This window comes from Pseudonaja textilis, chromosome 4 (assembly GCF_049901715.1).
Source record: "Pseudonaja textilis isolate UNSWEBS1 chromosome 4, rPseTex1.2, whole genome shotgun sequence".
Classification (NCBI taxonomy): Eukaryota; Metazoa; Chordata; class Lepidosauria; order Squamata; family Elapidae; genus Pseudonaja; species Pseudonaja textilis.
In genome coordinates this window covers 65,489,303-65,509,358 of record NC_141993.1, presented here as the reverse complement: position 1 = coordinate 65,509,358, position 20,056 = coordinate 65,489,303, and the positions used below count along the sequence as shown (strand labels likewise).

At 36.6% G+C, this 20,056-nt stretch overlaps 1 long non-coding RNA gene across 1 annotated transcript in view; it reads right to left on the bottom strand.

The window, feature by feature from the left end:
* Positions 1-16,847: 16,847 nt before the first annotated feature.
* The window catches only part of LOC148125872 (uncharacterized), a 40,012-nt gene continuing 36,803 nt past the window's right edge, over positions 16,848-20,056 (bottom strand). The window contains exons 2-4 of the long non-coding RNA XR_015743710.1: positions 19,664-19,737; positions 19,526-19,575; positions 16,848-17,173 (exon numbers count right to left, since the gene is read on the bottom strand). This is a non-coding gene — a long non-coding RNA (uncharacterized LOC148125872). The remainder of the gene's footprint in view (positions 17,174-19,525; positions 19,576-19,663; positions 19,738-20,056) is intronic.

Here is a 20,056-nt window from a genome sequence, read left to right as displayed (position 1 = left end):
TCCCAGCCTGTGGAGAACATGGAAAAACTATAAATCGTTTATAGGACAAAATATTATTGGTTATTCCTAAATTGCACCTGTTCATTAACAATAAGGCACCTTGATTCGTTTCATTTTTGTCAAGCCTGCTCAGATGTTAATCCTTTTCCTCAGTGAGGTTAAGATTTACTGGCTCTATAAAAATACATTAAGAAATCAAAATCTTTATAAAGTGAAATCATTTTTATAGCATGGATCATCTAAGATGATATAATATTATGGATGTGCCATCATGATATACTCCAGCACTTAGTCACATACAAAGAGAGAATGTATAGTGGGGATAAAGAAGTTTGAAGAAGCTAAACTCATCAACTAAGTTCTGTGTTTTAGACTAAGGTTACACCAGCAGTTTCATAAAAACACATAAAAACATTCAGCATTACTTCTGGCAAGCATGTCGCAATGCAAATATTAGGGTATATAAGTCCTACAAAAATGATGTTTTGAAGGAATATATCTGTATGTAGTTGCTTTAGAATTATTTTCCAGTGACACTTCATAAGAGAAGACTACATGTAAATTTATTAATACACATGCATCCATCAAAATATTTGGGTCTATAACAAATCAGTAATCTGACAGCTAATGAGAAAGTCTTAAAGCAGGTCTGTCAAACTCATGGCCCATGGGCCAGATGTGTCACACGTTGGCCATCCTGACCCCATTTTAGTGAAGGGGAAAAAATCACAATACATCATGTGACAATGTGACACCACAAGTTTGATATACCTACCTTAGAAGAACAAACCAAGGGCAATCAAAGTGTTTAACAGAGAACTCTTAAACCTCCTCCTTGATAGACAAGGAAAAAATAATTAATCTGGTAGGAAAATATTCTATGCAACCAAGATAGTATGAAAACACTCAGATCACCCGTCATTGAAGCAACTGAACCTTTCTGCTTGATTAATTGCAAGCAACAGAAGGGCCTGGTTATGAGAACAGGTGGATGAATGGTGCTGCCTTAAGGAAAGATTAGAGCAGATGCATGTCTGTCTCTTCCAGCTCTTTGATTCTAGGATGCTGTTAATTGATTGCACCATGAGAGATACAGATTTGCTGCATTGTTTTTAATATAAATTTTCTCATTGCTATTGATAATATGGTCAATGTATTTTAATTGCATTTGTTTTAATATTTTGATTTTATAACTTCTTTTTTTATTTTAATCCTCCCAAAGCCATTTTACTGTGAGATGGGTGACTATCTAAATATGGTTAAATAAATAAATCCATTTCAATTATTCTAAACAGAATATGAAGGAGGAGTTCAAAAAAGAGAGAAGAAAATTTTACAGAAAAGAAAAGTTTTACTTTTACAGGACCTAGTTTTCATGACTGCAGGGAAATGTTACATTACAGGGAAAGTGTTAAACACAGTTATAAGACGTACATTCTGTGGTTAGATGGAAAAAAATGAAGAGGGGGAAAACGTGTTCAGAGAAGACTAGAAAATAATTCAGAAAAGAATGGAAGAAACTGGGGAACGGCACAGTCTGGCTGAGCAGAGCAGGGGAGAGGTAGAGCAAGGGAGAGGGAATTCAGAAGAAGACCCTGGCCCACACCTTCTTTATCCTCGGGTACGCAGGGAGGAACAGAGAAGGGAGGAAAGGACCCTGATTCCCTTCATTAGCTGCAGCTGGGAACACAGTATTTAAAAAGGAAAGCTACGCACAGCAACTTGTTGGAAGCAAATAATGAGTTATCTGTTATTGTTGAGGCTTATTTGGATTCCTGACATCTTCCCAACTGTGTGTTGTTTTTTTTTGGCCTTTCAAGTCTGCAATTCCTTCTCCTGCCCTGTCAAGTTAATTTCTGTAATGTGGTTTGTATGGATTTTTATTTACGGTTTGTATGTACTTTGTTTTCGGACTGAATTCCCTTTACTTAAAGACTATTCTTGGGACAGTTTTTTCTCCAGCCGAAGGTAATCTGGACATTGGGGGCAAAGTTGGAGGTATTAAAGGGACTCTTCTTGTTTATTTTATTGTGTTGCCTTTGTGCCATGCCCCAGGTCATCACAGTCTGTGTAATAGACTTATTTTCCATACAGGTGCATTTCATACCTTGCAGCGGACCTTCAGCCCACCAGTTAGCCAAGCTGTTCCCGAAGCATGCATGGAGTACGACAGAGAATTTACAGACAGAGGGGTCCAATTTACAGCCAAATTTTGGAGGGAGTTCCTGCAGTCTATTGGGTGATCCCATGGTCTTAGCTCAGCCTTTCACCCAAGCACCAATGGGGGGGGGGGGCAGAGAGATTGAACACTATTGTAGAGCAGTATCTGAGGTGCTATATGAATTATCAGCAATCCAATTGGGTGGACCTCCTGCCTTTTGCGAAGGTCACATGTGATAATGCTGTTCACAGTAGCACAGGACTAACCTCTTCCAAGGTAGTGAGTGGCAGTGAGTGGACTTTGTCCCAATGCCTGAGTATCCAAGGGACCCTCCACTCCTCAGTCAGCCTGACCCCCCAGTCCTCAGTCAAGATGTCAATGTTGAAAGCAACTTGGGAGAACGTCAAAAAAGCACTGGCAAAAGTGGCACAGACCTATAAGAGACAGGCAAACAATCACCGAGCCCCGCAGCGACCATTCCAATTGTGGGAGGAGATCTATCTCTCCACCAAATATCTGAGGTTAAGACTCCCTAGAAAGAAATTGGGGCCAAAGTTCATGGGACTATTCCCGTAGTAAAGATCATCAACCCAGTCATGGTGCAATTGAAGTTGCCCTGATTGTTAGGGAAAATACACCCAGCATTCCATAGTAGCCTATTAAAACCCATGGTTGGATCTACACTGAGGCCCCTACCTCAAGAGCTCCCAGATCCCATGGTCATAAGAGACCAAACCCATTATGAGGTGCAGCAAATACTCAATTCGAGGTGGCACAGGAGACAACTCCAATATTTAATCAAATGGAAGGGCTACCCCTTATCAGAGGCATCATGGGTAAAGAGTAGGAATGTCCAAGCTGATCGCCTAGCAGCAACATTCCATGCAGAAAATCCAACTAAGCCTGGGGGAGGGGGGTTCATGAGCACAAGCTTCCATATCTGCAATCAATTTGTTTTTGTGTGTGTTGTACAGGTCACCTTCAAGAAATGAGGGGAGCCGAATGTCAACTCATAAAACATTTTCTATGCATTTTTTTATAGTTGACAACAGAAAGAAGTGGGGGAGTTTCAAAGAGCAGGCAGTAGTGTGGAATTGAAAGTACATTCCATTCATATTTTCTTCAGAGACTGATTAGACGACAGAAGCTTCTGCCACACAAAAATCTAATTGGAGAGCATGATTGATGACTTTTGCTATGGATGTATTTCATTGGATGATACACCCAGAGGGGTGGGGGGAAAACAGGTAAAGGGTGACAGTATATTATGTATCTCAGAGTCAGCTATGCCCAGACTAATGCCAGAATATTAACTTCTAATAAATCCTTTTTAGTGTTCGAAGTGTGGCTCAAGGCTCATGATTTAATTGGAGTAACTGCCAGAATCCTGACAGTCTGCATATTTCCCCACAATCTAGGTCCTCATTTTACTGACCTAGGAAGGATGGCCTGTGGAGCTGGCAGCAGAGTTGGACAGTGGGAAGGAACATGGGCCAGTCTTGGAGTCTGGAGAGGACTCAGACGGGGGATCTGCGTTCAGCACAGAGATGGGGCGAGGCCCATCTGAGAGTTATGTGCTGACTCTGGAGCCTCCAGAAACTGACAGCAAGGCAGAGGAACAGAGGGAGCCTGTTCCCAGTGTATGCTTGTGCAGAGCTGCCAAAAGGAAAGAACAGTTAAGACAAAAGGGGTGACTTGGGAGTAAGGCTTGGAGATGATTGGCCACTCCCATAAGACATAAAGGAGGAGCAAAAGGACATGAGCCTTTGCAAGAAGCAACTTTGTTCATTTTGGTACGTTTAAAATCTGAAGCTCCATGTTGTCTTTGTGCTCCATTTGGCTTTGTACAGCTAATTGGCAATTTAGTCATTGACAGCATTTTAAGGGAGATAAAGGTGGGTGCTTATCAGCCTTATCCTGAAAGACTGTGGCAGTCTTCTGTTGGGACTATTCATAAACTGTTTGGGACTCATTACGGGCTGTGAATGCATATAATTCACAGCTGTTAAAATAAAAAAGGGTTTTTGGAGCAGCATGTGATTGTTACTGTCTCAGGAAGCCTTGGTCAGAACAGGCTGAGTCAACCTTGAGCTGGTCAGGACTGAACTATCAAACTGCTGGGAATAGACAGTCAGCAGAATTAGCCTGCATTCTAACATTCTACATTCTAACCATGGCTCTTCTGACATATTTTAACTTCAAGCCTATTTTTTATTTTTCTTCTAAATTTTAATTCCATTTCTTTCATCTCACTTGATTTCATGGTTTACATTTTGACTTTCTAGATTCTAGATCAGGGGTCTTCAAAGTTGACAGCTTTAAGACTTGTGGACTTCAACTTCCAGAATTCCTTTTCCAGTCATGTAAGCTGAGGAATTCTGGGAATTGAAGTCCACAAGTCTTATACTTGCCAAGTTTGAAGATCCTTGTTCTAGATGCTATGTTTATGACACCTATTGGTGTGCCTCAGCACTGATTATAGACAATTGTTTGTTGATTCTTCTCATACTAGACACATCGGCAGAAAGTTTCAGTTTGAAGCAAGATAAAAAGGCACATAGATTTCAGCAACAAAGCTGGTGTCAGGTTTCCAAATGATGAAATCCATTTAAAAAGAAAAATACAAAGTCCATCTTCAAAAAAGATTTCTTTTTCTTGGAAAGCATCAAATTGGCAAAGTCCATAGTAATTTTGGATCTGACACAACCCGGAATTACAACCACAATATTACAAGTTAGGAACAACCCCCAAAAGTCACATTCTCCAATAGAAATAATTCAACAATGCTTGATGTCATAAATCTCCACCTCAAGGGGTCCAAGCAAGGACAGCTTGTTTCCTACGGGAAGAAAGATCACCTAGTCAAAACACTCTCTTTATCTCCACTCCTCCCCACTTAGGAATGTGACGAGCCTGAAACCCTTCCCCCATGACTGCCACAGAGAAAGTAAGGAAAAGGATATACATTAAGCCTAACTAAAATGGCTACACATATGTCAATTTCAGGCTTGACAGCTGTTCATGAAATGTATATACCTGAAGTTTTCTTTTGCTGAAAAAAAATGCAGATTTACCCTTTTTCTTATTAGCCATCATACACAGAGAAACAAAATAGATATTTTAAGGGTGGTGATTTAATAAGATCCCAAAACTAGTTCTGGCATTACAATTCACAGTAAAACTCTCTCATATTATACGAACATATTAAAAAAACAACGGATGCAAATTTTTCTTATGCTAGAGGATATCAAATTGCAAGTTTTAAATTGGTTTTCTCAGTCTGAAGCTGAATAAAAATGTAACCATACAAATTATCTCAGAAAATTAAGAAATTGAAAGCCAATAATTGAGCTGGCGATAAAATACATTGTCATATATAGGACACCACAACAAAAGCATATGCTATGTCCATATAAGATTAGTGATGATTACTTACATGATCAATTTTAAACATTTTGCAGGCATCAGCTTCAGTTTGTGTGTATTCATATTCTCCCTATTTGCATTTAATTTCCTATTGTGATCCTGACAGCATCACTCATCAAACTTGCTCTGGAAACTAATGAAGCTAAGAGAATTAAAGTCTCTCCATCACTCACTAATTCTGTCACCATAAAAACAATCCAAACTTCTTATTGTAAGCATCAATTTCTTTGCAGTTTTCTGAATGACAGAATTTCCATCAACCAAAAATACCCCTTGCAGACATTTAACTGAGCAGAATTTGATAATGATGAAAGTATATCAAGTGTGTGTAAATGGAAACTCAAGATTTTGATCAAGTTGTTTGCACATATAGTTGTAATTGTCTGGTCCTGGCTTTCTATGCAAAATATTCAAGTTCAATATCTATGGGTCATTTAAATCATAGCAGAACTGGAACTACTGGGCCTAGATAATTTATTCACATTTGAAAACTTTACCTTCCAGCATTTATATATTTAAATTGCATTTGCATGTATCTTTCAAATGAAGGGAGAAGAGTGGAAAGTTGGGAAAACTGGTTAAGCATGAGAGAAGACTGTCCAAATTAAAAGTAAAATATAGACAATAACAACTATTAAGAGTAAATATGGTCAATTTATAAAAGAAACACAGTATCTAGATGATGACATTCAGGATAATGCTTTTATGAGATAATTTCTCTGTAGCCAAATTCATAACTAATGCCTTTAGCCAAGATCTGTGATATAAGTTTTATTTTACAAAGAGATCCAGTCTGTAGTAGGCTACACAATAATAGTGGGTGGGATTTTAGTTATCAGCAAGCAGGGCATATGCAATATGGATGGAGCCTCTTTTATATCTGGATACTTCCACCACCACCACCCCGTCTTTCTCTTTCCTTAGTCCTGCCTTCAATTTGTTTCACTCTCTTCTTTAATGCATTTTAATGTCTGTTCCACAAATAACAGCATCTCTATCATCTAACAAATGTCATTAAGGCTGCTTATATGAGCTGACTAATGTTCCTACTATCCAGCCAAAGGAGGAGCAGCAAAAACAGATGGCAGATGGAGCTCTGTTGGGTCTCTATTCTTCACTCTTTGGTTTCTGCTACTGACAGGGGCATAACAAAGCTATTCATTCAGTTGGAAGGGAAATCTCCTTGATTTCAAAAAGGAGAAAGGAAAATTTCTCAATGATGGAAGTTAAAAAGTGGAATTCCTATTGCTGAAGGGTAATTGCAATATTCATCTGGACTGAAAGCTAAGTTGAGTAACTTCTCGAATTAATTGACTCAGTTTTCATTGAGTTCTTGAAGAGCAACTTGTGTAGAAGACCCTTCTAAGCAAATCCACATGTCTCTCTAACAAAGATGTCTCCATAGCCACTTTGGAAACCATATTCGCACCAGAAGCTTCCACACTGCCACACTCCTGTGCCTGGGAAATTGGGAGGGGGGATTTTGTAGAGTGGTTGTAGTTAGCCATAATAGCATTCTTCCTTACAGTCACAAGTCTTGTCATTCCTGCACTTGGATGAGGAGTGGTTAAGGGCTGTCTCAAGTTGGGGATGAATGGTGATTGGGCCATGTGATGTACTGATAGGTCAGAGGATGGGTTTGTGATTTTTTTATTACTGGGGGAAAACCCAGAACTCTCAGATTTGGGTTTTCCAAGATGTACCAGTATGACTACTCTAATAAATTGGAACTTTGATAAATTGCCTGCCTCAGAATTTTGGTGTTTAGTTTGGTTTTTCTGGAATGCTGACATACTTTTTATTGCACATGCCCTTGTGATGTCACCTTCATATCATTCCCATTCCTGTTTGCAAGCAGCTTAGAGTCAACAGCCTGAACTATTCCATTGTGGAAGTGTATTTTTCCTCTTCTTTCTTTTATCAGATTTTCCAAAAAACAATTTAGAGCATCCCAGTGATACATATGGGGATAACATGGTCAAGGACAACAATCTATTCAAGACCAAATGATTATATCGGTCTGCTACAGGTACTTATCCTCAATCATCTGATTGTCAGGCAGTTCATGTTTATTTGTATTTTAACTTGGCTGTGCATTTTTTTTCCTAGTCTAGTTAAATAGGTAAATATTGATATGCAAGACTGATTTGACTTTCAAGAGATGTCTATTATATCCCAATAAATTGGTATTTTAATTGTATTGCTCTCACCATAATGGTGTTGTGGAAGTCCTTAAAGAGACTCCAGGATCTGGAAAAGGGTGGTTGTTGACATTCTGATTTATTTTATGAAGTGTTTGGAATTTATGTCTGGACATCAATATTCTACCTGTTTATTACTTTTTTAAAAAAATGTTTATAATGTAAGTTGCACAGACTTATTATGGTGTTGGATATCACTAAATCAAATAAATAAATTGACAGAGAAGACTAAAATTGTATAATTGTCCTTTCAATGTATGGAAACACAAAACTGGTGGAAGTGGAATGTTAAATGGTAGTTGTGCAAATGATGACCAAAGACTAGTTTGTAAATAAAGGCAAAGCATGCAGGACTGGGTCGCATTGGTATGAAGGGGACCTTGATGTAATGACAATCTAGGCCCCAAACTCATCAAGGAAATAATGAATACTCAAGGCTGATATTGCAGTTTCTTTCCAAATCAGGGACTCCTAAAAGAGTGTCTTCTTTTCATTAACTACAGAGAAGTGGGATGTCTATTCCAGTCTTTTAATATCTCATGCCCTTGCCTGCCATTCTAGCCACAGAGAGAGGAGTCCTCTATTTCTGTAATTGTATGTAAGAGTGACCTTGAGAAACAGAAGGAAGAGATGCTACCTAGAAATAATTAAATAAGAGAATTAGGAGTCCAGTGATTTAATGGTCAGTTAGAAACCTTAGGAAGGACCAGCCTTAATTGGTCAAGGACTTAAAAATGGCAGCCAGAAGTTTGTCCTTTCAAACTTGACAGTTTCTGTTAATGTAGCCTTATAATAAATAAGAATTAATTCATCTTGTTATGTTTTCTGACTGGTTTAGTTGGGTGGCTGACATTTCCCCTTATTCCTCAAAGTCATTTTCACTTTTCATTACAATTTCCAAAAAGTTATCACTTCAGGGGCACCTCTTTCCAGGGCAAAAAGCTAAAAAAGAGGAATGTCATTCTACATTTTCTTTATTTTTCCTTGCCCCAAAGCAGCACAAGTCCTGCCAATATAAAATATTAGCATCAGTCAGACCAATAATTAGGGTTTTTTAAAAAAAACAACTCATGGTGATCATAGCCCTATCATCTTTAAAAAATATTTTAACATATATATTGGACATATTATAAGCCACCCATTTTCTTCATAAATTGGGATTGATTAATAAATCCAAAACACAAATATCTAAAAATAAAATAAATTCCCTCCCCTCACAGAAGATAAGAAGGCAGAGATCTGAATTGTTTGTTTGCAGAAGCCTTGAAGACAGTCCAAAGGCCTCCCAAAATTATGCTGTGGTCCATAGGTTTGCCCATCCCTGTTTTAGATGTGTTTCATTTTCTTTTGAAAATACTTTAATGCATAAAAAAGGAATTGCCAATGATATTATGTTAATTGGGTCTATTCATTCTGTCTGGAAGGCTTATCTAACAAGATGTGCTTCAGTTTCTATCTGAGAATTATGAAGTGATTCCTAAGATATGGTACAAAACTACTCTGCTACAATTAGTCCCTTGGCGTTTACTAAGGAAGCTATACAAGGGAATGTCATTTTATCAGCAGTGACATTGAAACAGATCCTTATTTGTAATGTCAGTTTTCAGTTTCAGGAAATGATAAGATGCCTGTGGCATTCAATGCACTACTTACAATGGTAGAGTGGAAAAGAATTATAAAGATCTTTTTATAGGTTGAGTGGCCTAAGTAGAAAAGTAGGGAAACATGAGCTTTTAGTTCAAGTTATTTTTTGTTATTTTTCTATTTTGATTTAAGATTCTTTGCTTACAGTGGAGTAATAGTGGGAAAAGACATAGCATTTATCAGTATCCCATCTTTTAATATTACTAATATGCTCAGTCCATGTAACAATGGATATCTGTGATGGATTTCTCTTTAGCATTTGGATATTAAAAATATGGGAAAAAATAAAACGCCTTTCTATGGGACGTAGGGAAAACCAGTCAAAAATATTTCCATAGACATTTAATTAGAGACGCACTATTAACAATTTGGAGGAAAATAAGGAAAAAACATTATACAAAAGTACCAGTATGGATTTCAACAATGGAGGCAATGATTCACCCAAACAATTTGGAGCTTACTAAAATGATTAAATACAAAGACTTATTAGACCCACAAGGAAATTTGAAACCGAGGCTGGATCTTCAAGAGCAAGGACATAAAATTGATCAATGGGTTTATCTTCAGATTCAAAGCAGATATAAACAAGACAAAAAAGAATTCGGAATTAATAACAAACTACAAACAGTTAGATAAAATTTTATTAGGATCAAATAAAAAAAACATAACAAAATTTTATAACTACTTATTAGAAACAGAACTAGAAGAAGAAATCGTAAAAGGAAATATGATTGCTTGGAGTAAGAATGTAGGGCGCAGCATCACATTAGTGGAATGGGAGAAAGTTTGGGGCAGAAACAATAAGATTACCAAATCGGCAGCATACAAGGAAAATCTTTATAAAATGTTCTATAGATGGCATCTCCCCCTTCGAGGTTAGCGAAGATGCACCCCAACATGAGTCCGCATTGCTGGAAGTGTAGGAAAAAAGAAGGAACCTTTTTCCATATGTGGTGGTCCTGTGCAGAAACCCAAAAGTATTGGAAGAAAATCAAAACTTGGTTGGAAGAAATCACCAAAGAGCAGATCGAATACAAACCAGAGTCCTTCCTACTAGGGATTTTTGATAAGCAAATTTCCAAAAAAACTAAATACATAACAATACACATTTTAACAGCGGCCAGATTAGCCTTCGCTCAACATTGGAAACAACACCAAATTCCATCAGAAGAAATGATTATTGAAAAAATCTCAAGATGCGCAGAAATGGATAAATTGACTTTGGCGCTAAAAAACAAAGACACTTCACTATACTATGACAGCTGGAATTGTTGGTATAATTGGATTGACCAAAGATAAATAATATATTATAAGGCATAAAAAGTACCAATACATAACAACGAGGTAGCGATATAAGTTAAAAACAGGTGTGGTTTTATGACACAAGTTAAGGTGATGAAAACAAAAGAAGATCTTGCAAACTGTTAAATAAGAATAATTTTAATCCTGTAACCTCTTTTTTTCTTTTCTTAAAATTCTTTCCCTCTCTTCCTCTTCTCTTTTCTTTCTTTTCTTTCTTTCTTTCTTTTGCTTATTTGTGTATGTATTGTGACTGGTTTTAATTGTAAAAATTAATAAACTATATTTAAAAAAAAAAAAAAACAGGTGTGAGCAATGATGGTACATAGCCTATATAAGCTGATCACAAAACCTTCCAAGATAGAACTTTCATGCAGGTCTTATTGGGCATGTTTATTGATTTTGAAGAGGTCTATCCATTGTCATCTTTTGACAATCCCATAGCTGGCAGAGACGGTATGTTGTCTTACATTCTTGAACAAACTTTTATATAACACCATTCTGAACCGAAAAGAACCTGTGACACAACTCTGGTGGACTTGGGACAGAGAAATCAAGTTAAAAGGAAGTTAAAAGGATATTATTGTCCTGTCTGTCAAATACAATCAATAGAATAAAATTCTTTATTGGCCAAATGTGACTGGATACACAATGAATTTGTCTTGGTACATATGCTCTCAGTGTACATAAAAGAAAAGATACATTCATCAACAGTCAAGAATCATAAGGTACAACACTTAATAATAGTCATAGGGTACAATAAGCAATCAAATCATACTAGGAGACAGGCAATATAGATCGTAAGGATATAAGTGACAAGGTTACAGTCATACAATCGGGGTGGGATTCTACCAGTTCAGACTGGTTCTATAGAACTGGTTGTTATCATTCTGCACAGTTTGGAGAACTGGCAAATCATGCCCCTGGCTGGCCCCGCCCCTCTCTGCCCACTCCTCCCCTCCCAGTCTAACCCTAACCCTAATCCTAACCTAAACATCCAGGTGGTCCCAAAACGGAGTGCAGGGGGATGTTGCATGTCCCCTCCAGGATCCATTTTTCCCCCTGTGCTCCAGGGAAGCCATCTAGGAGCAAAAATGCCCCCTGGAGGTTTCCCTGAGGCCCAGAAAGGCCCATAAAATGGGGGGGGGGTGCTGCCAAAAAGTGCCATGCCCACCCAGTCACATGACCATGCCCACCTAGCCATGCCCACGGAACTGGTTGTTACAATATTTGAATCCCACCCCCACATACAGTAATAAGTGGGAGGAGATGGGTGAAAGGAAGATTGGAGGATTAATAGTAATAGTTGTTCCCATAGTTTACAATCTCCTAGGTTTCCACATTCCTATTCCTACTCTACATTTTATATATCATGAAAAGATATGTAACATATTGTTGGGGTTTAAAAAGGTGTGTGTGTCAATAAGTGCTGGGAAAAAGAGAGAAATAAAGTTTACAACAGGCTTACTACATAGTTTGATACTTTTTCTTTAATCCAAATATTTTGCATTACTGAATATAAAATTCTTTTACCATAATTGTATCAAGTACCTGTTCTGCAAAAACATGCTATTTGGCCATGAACTGAGACCTACCACCTGCTTGATAACCTCATCATATTTACCAACTCAGAAAGGCTGAAAAAAGGAAATAATAAAAATAACAATAAGAAATATAATAAACTCCACCAAGGACAGCAAAATCAAGTTTTGAATTCCTGGTGAAGCTAAGTAGAATGCATTCAGTCAATCAGGTCACAAATTGTACAACCTTCTGTGGTGAACTATCTAAAATGACATATTACCTTGTATTGCTTGTAACACATTCCTACGGACAGTGTGCTATTGGAGTACAAATGTAATAACACCCAGTAGGAATTGTCCTTCAATATATCATAATGGAAGGATAATAAACTCAACATCCAATCTCAGAATGATGTTCCAAGTTTAAGAGGTGAATTTGTTTTTCCAGAAACTAAAACATGAAAAAGTCTTTACCAAGCAAGATTTCTAATGGTAATATTGAATCCCAATAACTGGAGATCCCCATGGGAAATGGAAGACTGACATGCTAGGAATGAAAAGCTTTTGTTTGTGTTTTATCATGAATATTTCTTTAAAGGCCAGTCTTTAATAAAAGCTAACATCAGTAAATGGAAATAAAATTAGATGTTAGATTCTTTTTATGAAAGCAATTGGATATTCTTATGGGAGAATACAAATTTTCAGAACTCCTGTGTTCCTTAAAAATAAAATAAAACAAAATAAAGGTCACAGTTCTTCCCTTGGGTTACTCTTTGACAGATCCACAATTGTGGACGCTGCTGAGATTCCCTGGAGCATTGCTTCATATTTCTTTTTCTCTCTGCCTCCATTCCATATAGATAATGTTCAGATCCCCCATTGTGATCTAAGCACATTCCAAAATATGCTGAGAAATGCATTTATGGCCCTTTTATATGATAATCTTTTTCGCACAGAAGAATATGCAGGTATTCTTTTAAATTATTCTTCTCGTCAATGTAAATCTAGAAAAATCTCATCTTAGCGGAGGAAGGGGAAAGGGAGGGAGAGGGAAAGTGCTGGCTTTAGCCTAGGATAAATGGTGTCTCTATTTAAAGCCTCATATTTTAACCATGACAGGTATTGCTCGCTTACCAACTATTCATTCAGTGACTATCCAAAATTGTGACATTGCTGAAAATAGAGACTTACAACTGGTCCTCCAAATGGCAGCCATTGCAGCATCCCTGAGGTCATATAATTGCAATTTGGCCACTTGGCAACTGGCATGTATTTACAACAATCACAGCATCTTGGAATTATGTGGTCACTATTCACAACTTTCACATCAACTTCCCACAATCAAAGTCAATGGGAAAGCCTGCAGGAAAGCACAAATTGTTGTTATATGACATTGCATTTAGCAACCCATGGTGGTTCAATTAATGACTGTACCTGCAACTGGCACAATCTTATAATGCTGCACTTAACAACTGGACTACTTAGTATTGTCAGTTCTTATTGCAGTTGATAAGTGAGAACTACTTGAACACCAGGCTCCATTAAGTAACATGTAACCACATGTTTATAGGTTACAGACTCTAGAAAATTCAACAACCCTTTTGATTAGCAAATGTATAATGAATACAAATAAAATCCAGATTTATATGGAATTGAATGCTATTTGTGAAAGCTTCAATTATATGTAATACATTGATGTTTCTTTAAAAAAAATCTATGCTTCCTATTTATAAATTTAGAATGAGAAACTTTATTAGCAACATGGTGTTACATAAACTTAAACTTTTGAGGACAGCATTTTAGTATAACCCATAATGGGATAAACAAAGCACTAACTAGCATTACTATACCAACATTACAAAATAGACATTTGATTAATATACTGAAATTTCAATGTAATAAGCAATTGTTCAATTAATTAGAAAAGTGCTTTCCACACAAACCTTTAGCTGAAGTGATTATGAGTATAATTTACAAGCATTGTTGGTGCAGAATTATTAATAATTTAATTCAAGTCTAGAACATTTTGGATTATTAATATTTCTATTATATCAAGGATTAAGGGTTGTTGTTGTTGCTTTGTGTAGATGTCACTGGATATATGGTCCATGATTTTCCAATGTGAACTAATGTGCTATAAAAGCTTAATGCATTTTTTTCCTATTCCCAAATTTGTTGGAAAGTTTTTCTTTTGCTATTTGTTTATTTTGCTGTGGAAATTCAGCACTGTAGTTTTATAGCACAAATAGCTATATCAGCCCATGAGCCACCAGTTACCTATTCTGTGTTACACCATTTCAATTTTTTGAATTTTTCTTGCCCTAGATATTTTGAAATGCCAAAATTGCCAAGATTTTTCTTTGAATGTACTGTTGCTGGATGTACTGACACTGCAACATGTCTTCTAATTCTGTTATACTTGAACCTTAGAATTTAGTGCTGAGCCAGGGGTATCAAACTCAAGGCCTGTGGGCTGGATCTGGTGTGCTTAAATCTGGCCCATGAGGCTGTCCTGAAAATAGCAAAGGACTGGTCCGCGGTGCCTCTGGCAGCCAAAATGGGGTGTAGAGGCCATAGAAGCCCCTGTGGATCCTTCAGGAAGCTATCCAAGCTGAAAATGGGGCACGGAGGGCCGCACATGGCCCTCCCGTGCTCCATTTTGGCTGGCAGGGTGCTGCAAGAAGCTGTCCAAGCCAAAAATGGGATGTGTGAGGCCACATGAGACCGCCCATGCCCCACTTTGGCTGGAAAGGTGCTGCAGGTCATCCAAGCCAAAATGGAGCATGTGGGAGGTCTCACACAACTCTCCCATACCCCATTTTAGCTAGTAGGGTGCTGCAGGACACATCCGTCCTGTCTCCCCACTGGATGGCCCATGGAGAAGAACTACAAGGCTAATTTGGCCCTTGAAGAAATCCAGTTTGACACTCCTGTGCTAAGCTATCACTGTGAGAATCCTCAGATAATGCTTTGGCTTCCATTGCTAGACTTAAAAATATTGATAACCACTAGGGAGCTACAGAGGGTTAGAATGTTCTATACTACCTTATTCCCATCTACCCTCATCCTGATTTTGCAGTCCAAATACAATTCCTCATTCACTTTATCTTTTTGTGACCTGATAAACATAATTTCTTAAAGATTATCAACCAGTAACCTGTTTTTTGAGTCCTTCTAAATGTATGCTTGTCAGCGTCTTTTCCAACCATTTAAAAGGGTTTTTTTTCCAAGTGTCAAGCTATATTCAAATGTCTCTTGTCTTAATTTTAACTTTATTAACAGTTTTTCCAATTAACATTCTGGTTTTTAAATGGTATGTTGTGCCTGCAGTCCAAGTATTTTTAACTGCAACACTATGATTCAAATACATAACATTTCTCTTTTCAGATTTTTTTTTAATGGTTCAGCTTTCAGAGCATATGTTGCAACTGAGAAAATCATAGCTTTGACATTACAGATGTCTGTGGTCAGTGTGATTATCCATATTTTAATGTTTGTCTATGGCTTGTTTTTCTTCCAAGTAACAGACATTTCTTTAATTCTTAGCTATGTTGATTTTCCTTGTGAATATTTTTAATCTAGGAAGATATGATATTATTGCAACCTGTTTTTTGTCTATTTGTATTGGATTTGCATTGCCTGTTGACCTGCTGTTGTTGCAATTGTTGTTATTTCACATAGTGGATCAGCTTTGGCCCTTCTTTCTTTCCCCTTCAACAACTAATCCCTTACATCTCCTTGATTCCAGTCATCAAATATGTATTTATCAAGCAAATCTGAAGTTCTTTATGTTTCTACATGCAGTTTTAATTTTAGCTTCTATTTCTTCTAGTCTACGTTTTCCTGTGATGTATTGTCCTCATGCTATAATAATTCTAAACATTTAGTGGCTCCATAATTCATTCTATCTATTGCTTCCATCTGTACAATCAAAACATGAGATAAGATTGGGATGGAAGGATTTGTCCTTGGCAAATCCATGCTGACTTTTCCAAATGATTTTCAAGGTGCTTACAGATTGATCTCTTTATAATATGCTCTAGAATATTCCATACAGCAGTTTTAGAGTGATGGATCTTCCTTTTCATGCTTTTTGAGGATAAGAACATTTTTTTTCTTTCCAGTTATATGATTCTTCACCATTTTTCCCAGACTGAGATAATGCATATAGTCCTTGGATGACAACAATAATTGAGATGAAAATAGCTGTCATTAAATGACATGATCATGGATATCATATAATCACATTCCTTAACAACAGCACCTTACACAGTCCCAGTTGCAGTTATTAAGCAAGGACCACACAGGTCAATAAGCAAGGAGTTCACTTGACTATGATTTCCAGTTTCCTTCTGGCTTCCCTATTGACTTTGCTTTCCAGAAACCAGCAGCAAACCCTGGAAATTACAATTATATGACTGTGATTTATTGCAACGCTAACTGCAAAAAGACAGTTAGAACTCCAAAGACTAATTGTAAGTATCATCATAAGTTTGAATCATCACTGAATGAATGGTTGTAATCTGAGGACCACCTGTAATGCATAGGTTTTCTAATATATCAGAAAAGATATTTGATTACTCCATAGAGAGTTTTCATCCTTTGTGTCATCATCTTCCAGATAATGTTTGTCCTTATAAGGTCTTTAAACTAGGCAAAATGTAAGTAACTGTTACCAATTATGCTATAATGTAATACATTTATCATGTTTAATAATCATTTATTTTAAAATCTTCTATACTAACCTAAATAGAACTGTTTGGGAAAGAGAAAGAATGAGTGAATAAGCCTGTCCATTGTTTATTTTCTTCTTTCTTTTCCTTCTGTTGCTTCTTTTCTCATTCTCTTTCTCTTGTTTTTTCTCCTTCACTTCCCATTTGTTCAGAAATATGCTTTATTTTTTCATGCTTTAGAATCTCCTAGGTAAAAGAAAAATAAATTGATTCAGAAACATAAGATTGCAATATAGGACAGCATTAATCTCCATTTTGTCCTCCAGCTACCTGACCTTAAGTCTACAGATTTCTATACTCTAGCAGCACAATGGCCCCATTATCTCTCCAGGTTACAAACATATGTAAAATGCAGTATTTCTTCTATAGAGTTTTTTAAAGAGAATCTTTTATTCATGGAATTGAATTGCAATACTCAGTCTATGTTCTAAATGTGTTTTCATACTTCTGGGCACCATTCTTCATTAATATTCCTATACTGGCCTGTGCTCCACTACATATCAACTAAATCACTATTTTATTTTATTTTTTGGAGGGGGAAGGTGGAGAGGGAACAATGTGCTTTTCCCTTTTTTTCAGTGAAGCATAAGCCTTTTATTTGCCTAAGGAATCAGTAAAACATTAATACATCTTATATTTAATTGAAGAATTGGGTGGCATCATTTCGATCATTGAATCCAATCTATTGGATGGAGGCATCCAAAAGAAATCATGCACAACTACAGCTGCCCAAATCAAATAAATAAATCAAATAAATGAGAACTCTGCTTTCTGTAGTGATAAACAACAGGTCATGGCCTTCTCTAGTGTGACATTTCTTCAGTATTTGAAAAGTTTTATTTTATTATCATCAGTTTCCATGACATTCTTTCAATCTTATATTATACCATGCAGTTTCTCATAAACATGCATTTTTTCCCAGATTTATTTTGGCAAATTAAATATTCAAAACTTATATATCTTCATCTATCTTTGTGATATGGGGACCACCATGCCAATTCTTGATGACTGTACCATCTCTTTGCCCTTGAGAATGGGCAAGAGCATGCCTCTTTCTTGGCAAATTTTTCTCACCTGGCCTATCCTGGTAGCTGATAAATTGAATAGCTAATATTCTTGAGAGGTGGTCACGCTTTCTTCAAAGCTAATTGTCATTGTTCTCTACAACTTCCAGGAACTGATGCAACCCTTTTTGAAGTGAGCCCAACTGGCCAACAGTACCACATCTCTTGATGCATATCTTTAGTTTGCTGTGTATCTGTTAGCATTCAGTTATAACTGAAACCTATGTTTCAGTAATGTGAACTTTTTATTCTTTCAATAAGTTCTCTGTTACTGTAATTATGCAAAATTCTTTTAGCATTTCATTTAGGTTCAGAAACACCTAATAAGAGTTCCTGATGAATTTAATTTCCAACACTAATGCTTGACCCAATACAATGTGATTAGTCATCTCTGAAAAAATTATATTAAATGTTATAAGTAGACTTTTTAAATATTCTGGACTTTTATTCAGAGACATTTGAACCAATCAAAGATTAAAGTGCTTTCATTTATCAGAGCTGTCGTTTTTTTTTTTTTTTTGCCTTCATTTGGTGTTCTTTCATTTCCAGTCCATCACATTCAATATATCTAAGTGGAGTTTTCTTTCTTTCTTTCTTTCTTTCTTTCTTTCTTTCTTTCTTTCTTTCTTTCTTTCTTTCTTTCTTTCTTTTTTTAAAAAAATAATCAAAGTAAAGGCTGAATCTCAGCAAGGTTCTATTTTATTACTGTGGACCATAATATAACCATAGAAAATATAGCTTGAAGTTATAACTAAGTCATATTAATTGTTAACTCAAACAGTTGTTATAACTCAAACCTGTGAGTCATGACTGTGCAATTCTTAGACATGTTTTTAAATAAATCAGAGAACATTATGACCTACCATGTTTTTGACAGCCTTGACCATTTACAGGTCACATTATATATTATACAGCATATAATGCAAATGTGCCATTAATTTTGAGCCAGATGACTAATCCACTAAAGCTAATCCACTAATGCCAGAAGAATCAAACTTTTGAGTTCCAAAAATTTAGGTTCAGAAACACCGAATAAGAGTTCCTGCTGAGGTAAAGTCTAATCTTTACTTCCCTACATTTTCTCCAATTACATCACACTTATGACAATTCTAACAGCCATAGCAAAAGTGAAATTAAATTGGGTGAATCTGTGTGGAATTGTAAATCTTCTAAGCCCAGAGGGGAAGATGCATTTTCAAACTCATGTTGGATTCAATGTTAGAGATTTCTTAAGATTTTTGAGTCTGCTATATTTGCCCAGGAAACTCTGGAGGTTAACTAGAAATGGATTGTTCTATATGCACTTTACTATACATTGCCCCCTTCAAATCTTTCATTCTTTCTACTAGATCAGTGGTCCCCAACCTTTCTAACTCTACAAACTGGTGGTGGCAGTCTGGTGGGGTGGTGGTTAAAGGATGGTTTCATGCATACCAACTTAAACAAATGCAGCTTTACACGCATGCATACTCACCCACTGCTTGTGCAATGGACCAGGAGTTGGGGACCCTTGTGCTAGATGACCTTGAATTTTTTGAATGAAAAGAATTTCACTCATCAGAAGATAATTAGTTTAGTTTATTAAAGTATACATTATAAACTAAACACACACCTTTTTATCTGGTTTGCTCTCTGATCTTGAAGATGTTGTCATCTGGTGATCTCAGACAGTCAAAGCTGGACATTCTCCATAAAAAAAGAAATGAAAAACAAAATATCATGTGTTCATAGCACCAGCCTTGATGAACAAAATTTGACTCCAAATTATATTATCTTCTGATAAGAAGTTAGTGGTATAATGCTTCATTTCCTCCCTGTACAAACAGATAGTTGGCAGGAGATTTCGCTAAAATACCTTGTTTGGTATTTTTGAGGCAGCATAGGAGAAATCATTCAATCCCAACATGGAATTAGATGTCTGTGATTTGTAGATTAAAAGTCTTGGCAAATAAATATTACCCTTAGCTCTTTTCTGCTTTGCCTGGCATACCCAATAGTATAATTT